At 36.3% G+C, this 7967-nt stretch overlaps 1 long non-coding RNA gene across 1 annotated transcript; it reads right to left on the bottom strand.

Annotated features, from left to right (window-relative positions):
* Positions 1–672: 672 nt before the first annotated feature.
* Positions 673–7494, bottom strand: LOC145117253 (uncharacterized). The gene is made up of 4 exons (XR_013712578.1): positions 7273–7494; positions 1448–1583; positions 1044–1087; positions 673–956 (listed from the first exon to the last, which is right to left on the bottom strand). It is a non-coding gene; the product is annotated as an uncharacterized LOC145117253 (long non-coding RNA).
* Positions 7495–7967: the final 473 nt, after the last annotated feature.

A 7967-nucleotide genomic window follows, 5' to 3' on the forward strand; every position in this document is an offset into this window, starting at 1 on the left:
TCTAGTTATAAAAAACTTTTTTTTTTTTTTTACAAAAGTCCATTTCAAGAGCTTCTATCGCAGTATCTTTTATTCATCCTTAAAGATTCCAAATAATTCACACTGGATTGAAATGCATTAAATGCCCTTTCTACATTTATTGACTTTAAGAGGGTTTTAAGTTGTGAGTTGAGTGAATGTTTCAGCAGCAATACCTGTGATTGATAAAACTATGTTCTAATAATGGTTCGCTAACAATTGTTTCATAAAATTAGTTGGTTGGCTAAAAATTGTAAAAAAGAAAAAGACAATAGCAACATTGTATAAAATTAGGGAAAAATAAGATTATAACTTATTTTTCCATATTGCTTAGATAAGGTGCCACAGTTCATAAATGTCAAATGGAAAAAAACAACAAAACAGGTTGTAGATAGATTATAACTTATAACCATTTAATGAGATTATGGGTTTCAGTCACTTATGTTTCTTCAGCATCGTTACTGTGGAATATAGCAAAGGGATTTTCAAATTTCAATCTCCATTTTTGTTAAAACAAAATGTTTTCAGAAGATACGTGATTGGACTTCCACCAGTTACATTTTCTTCCCCATTAGAAGATTCAGAGTGGATATCCAAATCAATTGCATCATCTGCGAACCTTAAAAAAAAAAAAAAAAAAAAAAAAAAAAAAAAAAGAAAAAGATCCTTAGTTATTAGTTATGCGTATGCATAAACACAAAACCTATTAACAATATATGAAAGAATACTCGCTTAAATTTCTTTCCAGAAGTCCTTGTTGAATGTCAACTTGGTGTTTTTTGACTCAAATCTTGTAAATCATTTTCATTTTCTGAAAACTCCTCTTCTACTTCATGTAAAGGAGTCTCTTGATGTTTGACTTTGACCTGATTTACCCCCTGCATTCTTTCACTTTTTGAACCTTCACCACCTTTAAAATCAAACTCTTTTTGCTGCCCCTGTGAGAAATATGGAATATGTCAAGATTATGTCCATGAATATATTTGCAATTGTGGGTAAAAAGAGAATAACTGCAGGTTAAGTACCTGTTTGTGTGATAAACAATAGTCCCAAACAGCTTCAGCATACCCTACATACAGAAAAAAGAGAGGAAATCCAATCAGTTTATGATGATTCAGGCATATGCATCATGATTAACAATCTTATACATAACTGGAATTCAGTCACAGTAAAGTGGAATAGATTCAAAGACAAGTAAGATCTTACAGTAATTTCCCTTTCTAATTCAATTGAATGGTTGCTAGAAAGGGGCATTTATCACTGCCCCAAAATTGAAGTACTTATGAACAACATTTATCCATAATTCTACATCAGTGTGATAAAGCATAACTAAAAGGCACAAATGATCAATAAAATTTAACTGAAAGTGATAGAACTACAATTTTGAAAAGTAAGGAAGTAAAAGACACGTAATTGTTGAGTAAGTTACCTTCTCTGGCTGTCGTAGGTGTTCATCCTTGGTAAGGATTTTCTTCGGCGATGTCTGTTCCATTCTTTATTTCAGGAGGAATTGAAGTACAATTTTGAAAACAGAGGAATTGATGTCTAATCCATTCTTATATAGCCTTGTGTGGAAAAGTTGTCTCCAAAATTAGCAAGTGGCAAATAGTTCAGGGATTATTTCCGTAATTTATCATTTAGTATTCATAATTTGACTATGAATAGTAATATATAAGAAATGTGAAATAATAATGGACGGAGACTTTGACTAATATATATGAATTAGAAGATGGAGGCGCAGCAATTTTGGTCATAAATGGAGGCGTCTCACATTGCCAACCTTTTGACCATAAATAGTAATATATATCTATTTGTTATTCTAATTTGGTAGGCGCAAATTCTTTGGACGGCATATGTAGTTCAATTCGTTTGGTATTCCTTTGGCTATAAATAGTCTAACCCATTTCATTACAATATAACCCCACGAACCAAATCAAATATATATATATATATATATATATATATATATATATATATATATATATATATATATATATATATATATATACACCACCGTATATTTTAGCTCTCCCATTCTATTTGTAATCTCTTTCATAATCCCTGTAAACACCGCAAATTATAGTGAATTGTTTCTCGGCTTCCTCCGCCCGTGGTTTTTTCCCGATTTGGGTTTCCACGTAAATTCCTGTGTCTCTATTCTATTTATTTTATTCGTATTTCGTTGTGATTATTACGCTTTGATAATTTTTTATCCCATTCCGCATTGAGCTAATATTATTTAAGTCAATTTGGATCCGTCGTATTTTACAACAATTGGTATCAGAGCATCCGGGTTGTGATATTAGCTCGTTGGGATCATTTTATCAAGTAATTAATCATGTCTTCGGTAAAATACGATATTCCACTACTGGATCGTAACACCCGATTTCCGTTGTGGCAAGTAAAGATGAGAGACATTCTCATTCAGATGGATTTACACAAGGCACTCTTGGGTTTCAATATGATGCCCGATACATGGACCGAAGAAGAAAAGGAGATGAAAGATCTGAAGGCTTTATCCCAGATTCGTTTGCACTTGTCAAACGATGTTTTGCAAGATGTTCTAAAAGAAACGTCGGCGGCTTCTTTATGGCTAAAGTTGGAGCAACTGTTGATGACCAAGAGCTTACCAAACAAGTTGCATTTGAAGCAACGGTTGTTCAATCTCAAGATGATTGAAGGAGGCTCTTTAGCTGAACATATATCCACATTTAAAGAGTTAGTAAATAACTTAGAGAATATGGATGTTCAGTATGAAGATGAAGACTTGGCTCTATTCTTACTATCGTCGTTGCCAGAATCCTATAGTCATTTTCATGATACTATTATCTATAGCCGTGACACTCTAGTTTTAGATGGAGTCTATACAGCTTTGGATTCCAAAGAGAAGATGAAGCATATTATTGGTGGTGGTTCAAGTGATGCTAAAGCCGAAGGTTTGAATGCCAGAGGAAGAACAACAGAGAGAAGTAGAACTTCTCAATCTTCCAACAAAACCAGATCCAAGTCAAAAGGCAAACGAAAGTTTTGCAACTATTGTCACAAGAAGGGACATGTGCTTGAAGAATGCTTCAAGTTGAAGAATAAAGAAAAAGAGAAGACGGCAGCAAATGGCAAACAAGCTAGCACTTCGGGTGAAGCCGATGTAGCTGAGGTTGAAGGTATTGGAGAACTTTTGACAGTTTATTCAGATAAACTGGATTCCACTGGTGATTGGATACTTGACTCTGGTTGTACTTTTCATATGTGTCACAACAAAAGTTGGTTTTACACATTTGAAAAGGTTAACCAGGGCTATGTGTTGATGGGTAACAATACTACATGTCCAGTTCTTGGACATGGTTCAGTCAGGATCCGTATGTTTGACGGAGTTATTCGAACCATGGGGGATGTTAGATATGTTCCTGACCTCAGAAGAAACTTGTTATCTCTCAGTTCCTTTGACAAAAAGGGATACGAGTTTGCTGGTAAAGGTGGAGTTCTCAGGGTATTCAAAGACGGTTCCGACAAACTGAGAGCCAAACGAAAAACCTCAGATCTTTACTTTCTTGATGGGCAAACAATTTCGAGTGATGCTGCTGTTGTTTCAAAGTCTCTTTCTGATCCAGATCAGTCCCGTCTTTGGCACCTTCGACTCGGCCATATGAGTTTTCAAGGCATGTTAGAATTGAGTCGAAGAGGTTTACTTGGTCAACAAAAGATTGTTGATTTGGATTTCTGTGCAGACTGTGTATATGGCAAGGCAAAACGAGTAAGGTTTGCAAGTGGTATCCATACAACGAAAGGACCACTTGATTATGTTCACTCGGATTTGTGGGGACCGGCTCGAGTTGCTTCAAAAGGTGGAGCTATTTATATGCTCATTATTATTGATGATTTCTCCAGGAAGGTGTGGTCTTTCTTCTTAAAACATAAAGGAGACGTTTTCTCTACCTTCAAAAATTGGAAAGTTCAGGTTGAAAAGCAATCAGGTCTGGTGTTAAAATATCTTCGTACGGATAATGGACTTGAGTTTTGCTCAGAAGAGTTTAATGTCTATTGTCAAAAGGAAGGCATTACTCGACATCGCACAGTAGTCCATTCACCTCAACAAAATGGTGTAGCTGAAAGGATGAATCGCACCATTATGGAGAAGGTCCGGTGTATGCTTTCTAATTCCAAATTGCCAAAGTCTTTTTGGGTGGAGGTTGCTTCGACTGCTTGCTATGTTATCAACCGATCACCGTCACGAGCAATCGAGAAGAAAACTCCGTTTGAGTTATGGTCCGGTAAACCTGCCAATTATTCAGATTTAAAACCATTCGGATGTCCAGCGTATGCACGAGTTGACAATGGGAAGCTAGAACCAAGAGCAATCAAATGCGTTTTTCTTGGGTACAATCAAGGTGTAAAGGGTTACAAGTTATGGAGCTTTGATTTGAAGAAAATTATCATCTCAAGAGATGTTACTTTTGATGAGTCTGCTATAATTCAACCAGTTGCTGACTCTTCTAAAAGAACAGATGCATCAGATGTATCATCCGAAGCAAATAAAGAGAATGCTCAAATGGAGGTGGAGCTTCCTACTTCACCTACCACTAATCAGAGTACAAATCAGCATCAAGATTCTTCTTCGTCGGATGAGCATGTTGTTGGTGAAGATTCAACACCTTCACAACCACAAGCTACTACTCCAAGCATTGCAAGAGATAGACCGAGAAGACAGATTATTCCTCCGAAGAGGTATGCTGAATCTGATTTGGTTGCCTATGCTTTTATTGTTGCTGATAATATTGAGTCCGCAACGGAGCCTGCGAATTATGACGAGGCTATCAAATCTGAAGACTCAAATGATTGGATGCTCGCTATGCAAAATGAGATGGAATCTTTGCAGCGAAACAGTACATGGAATTTAGTTCCTATTCCGAAAGGGAAGAGACCAGTTAAATGCAAATGGGTCTACAAGATCAAGGAACCTGTCAACCCAAATGATAAACCAAGATACAAAGCTCGGTTAGTAGCTAAAGGCTACAGTCAGATTCCTGGTATTGATTACACTGACATTTATTCCCCAGTTGTCAAACATACTTCCATTCGTGTATTGTTGGGGTTGGTTGCTTCTAATGATTTTGAGTTAGAACAACTTGATGTCACTACAGCTTTCCTAAATGGTGAGCTTGAGGAAGAGATTTTTATGCAACAACCTGAAGGTTTTGTAGTTCCTGGAAAGGAGAACTGCGTATGCAAGTTGAACAAATCTCTTTATGGCCTCAAGCAGTCTCCTAGACAATGGTACAAGAGGTTCGATTCTTTCATGACCAGTCACAAATTCAGCAGGTGCACCTATGATAGCTGCGTTTATTTCAAGAAAGGTGACAATGGTTCAAAGATCTACTTACTCTTGTACGTGGATGACATGTTGATTGCAGCAAAAGATATGAAGGAGATTCAGAAGTTAAAAGACCAGTTGAAAGCTGAATTTGAAATGAAGGACTTAGGAGCTGCCAAAAAGATTTTAGGTATGGAAATTATTCGTGACAGGAAGTCTAGGATCTTGCATCTTTCTCAGAAAAGTTATATTGAGAAAGTCCTAAGACGCTTCAGTATGCACGAAGCAAAGTCTGTCAACACACCTTTTGCAGCTCATTTCAAGCTATCATCCGCTTTGAGTCCTACTAATGAGACTGATATGGCTTACATGGCACGTGTTCCATACTCTAGTGCTGTTGGATCTTTGATGTATGCTATGATCTGCACGCACCCTGATTTGGCTTATGCTGTTAGCATGGTTAGTAGATACATGGCGAACCCGGGGAAAGAACACTGGAAAACAGTACAGTGGATTTTTCGTTATTTACGTGGTACGTCTTCTATGTGTTTACGTTTTGGTAAATCTAACACTAGGGTGTTCGGATATGTTGATTCAGATTATGGCAAAGATTTGGATAAACGAAGATCAATTACAGGGTATGTGTTTACTCTAAATGGTTGTGCTATTAGTTGGAAAGCCCAGTTACAGTCTACAGTTGCCCTGTCTTCTACCGAGGCAGAGTACATGGCGATTACAGAAGCAGTTAAGGAATATATCTGGTTGAAGGGGTTATTTGGAGAACTCGATGATAGAATAAAGGTGACCACAGTTTTCTGTGACAACCAGAGTGCTATCTTCTTGAGTAAAGATCAAATGTTTCATGACCGAACAAAGCATATTGATATTCGTTATCATTTTGTGCGGGATATCATTGAAAAAGGTGATTGTGTTGTGGACAAGATTCATACAGATTATAATCCCGCTGATATGTTCACTAAAAGTCTTCCTATAGCCAAGTTCAAATTATGTTTGGACATGGCGGGTGTTTCTGATCGCAGTTGAGCCTGAAGGCTCGTAGGTGGAGGAAGTATTATTTATTTTTCGGAAACAATTTTTCTCTATATAAAATTGCAGGTTCTTATGGAAGTTTTAGAGTTTGATGAGCTATAGGTTTTGACTAATCGTAAAGCATGACTTGCTTAATTTTGATGTCAAGGTGGAGATTGTGGAAAAGTTGCCTCCAAAATTAGCAAGTGGCAAATAGTTCAGCGGTTATTTCCGTAACTTATCATTTACTATTCATAATTTGACTATGAATAGTAATATATAAGAAATGTGAAATAATAATGGACAGAGACTTTGACTAATATATATGAATTAGAAGATGGAGGCGCATCAATTTTGGTCATAAATGGAGGCGCCTCACATTGCCAACCTTTTGACCATAAATAGTAATATATATCTATTTGTTATTCTAATTTGGTAGGCGCAAATTCTTTGGACGGCATATGTAGTTCAATTCGTTTGGTATTCCTTTGGCTATAAATAGCCTAACCCATTTCATTACAATATAACCCCACGAACCAAATCATATATATATATATATATATATATATATATATATATATATGTATAGTAAAGCATTACATATATATATATATATATATATATATATATATATATATATATATATTGATACACCACCGTATATTTTAGCTCTCCCACTCTATTTGTAATCTCTTTCATAATCCCTGTAAACACTGCAAATTATAGTGAATTGTTTCTCGGCTTCCTTCACCCGTGGTTTTTTCCCGATTTGGGTTTCCACGTAAATTCCTGTGTCTCTATTCTATTTATTTTATTCGTATTTCGTTGTGATTATTACGCTTTGATAATTTTTGATCCCATTCTGCATTGAGCTAATATTATTTAAGTCAATTTGGATCCGTCGTATTTTACAACACCTTGCGTAGTGGATTGTTCGTTGGGAGAAGAAGCAGGGGAAGTTAGGGTTTTGGCAGCAGATCATGGAATCGAACGTGGGAGAAAATGATATCCGATTGAAAGAATTATGAGATCGTGGAGGGAAGAATACGCAACGTGGGAAGAAGAAGACATTGGCAACGAGAGTAACCGTAAATAGTGATTTAGAGTAGTGAGGATTGAATGGTGCTATCGATCGGACAGCTACAATCACCGACTGTTGTAACTACGAATAAGTAGCCGAATGCAGAGTTTTGTACCAAGGGATTGTATTTTGTAAAAGGGAGATGATTCTTCACGATTTGTTTTAATCCATCCACAAATTTTTATTGTAAATGGACAATTATGCCCCTTATTCAAAATTTTAGAGATATTGAAGAGAGAGAAAGATCCATGTTTCCAAAACACTAGGACCTGCGATCTTCAACCTACAATCCTTCTTCCTACTTCAGCACTTCAACCCTTCCGTAAGTCATCTCCTATTCTTTTTGTTGTGCAAGTGTCTGATTCTATTAATTCCAGGATAAACTTCAAAGCGTATGATCTCTTCACAGCGTACCATTCTTTGTGTATGTGTTTGAATCATTTGATCCTGTTAATTCTTGCGTATGCGTCTTAACAAGCTCCTCTAAAAGATTCTTTATATTAATGAGCTCAAGATTATATAAATTAATGG

Source organism: Lactuca virosa, chromosome 5, assembly GCF_052849685.1.
Source record: "Lactuca virosa cultivar CGN04683 chromosome 5, Lactuca_virosa_CGN04683_v6, whole genome shotgun sequence".
Classification (NCBI taxonomy): domain Eukaryota; kingdom Viridiplantae; phylum Streptophyta; class Magnoliopsida; order Asterales; family Asteraceae; genus Lactuca; species Lactuca virosa.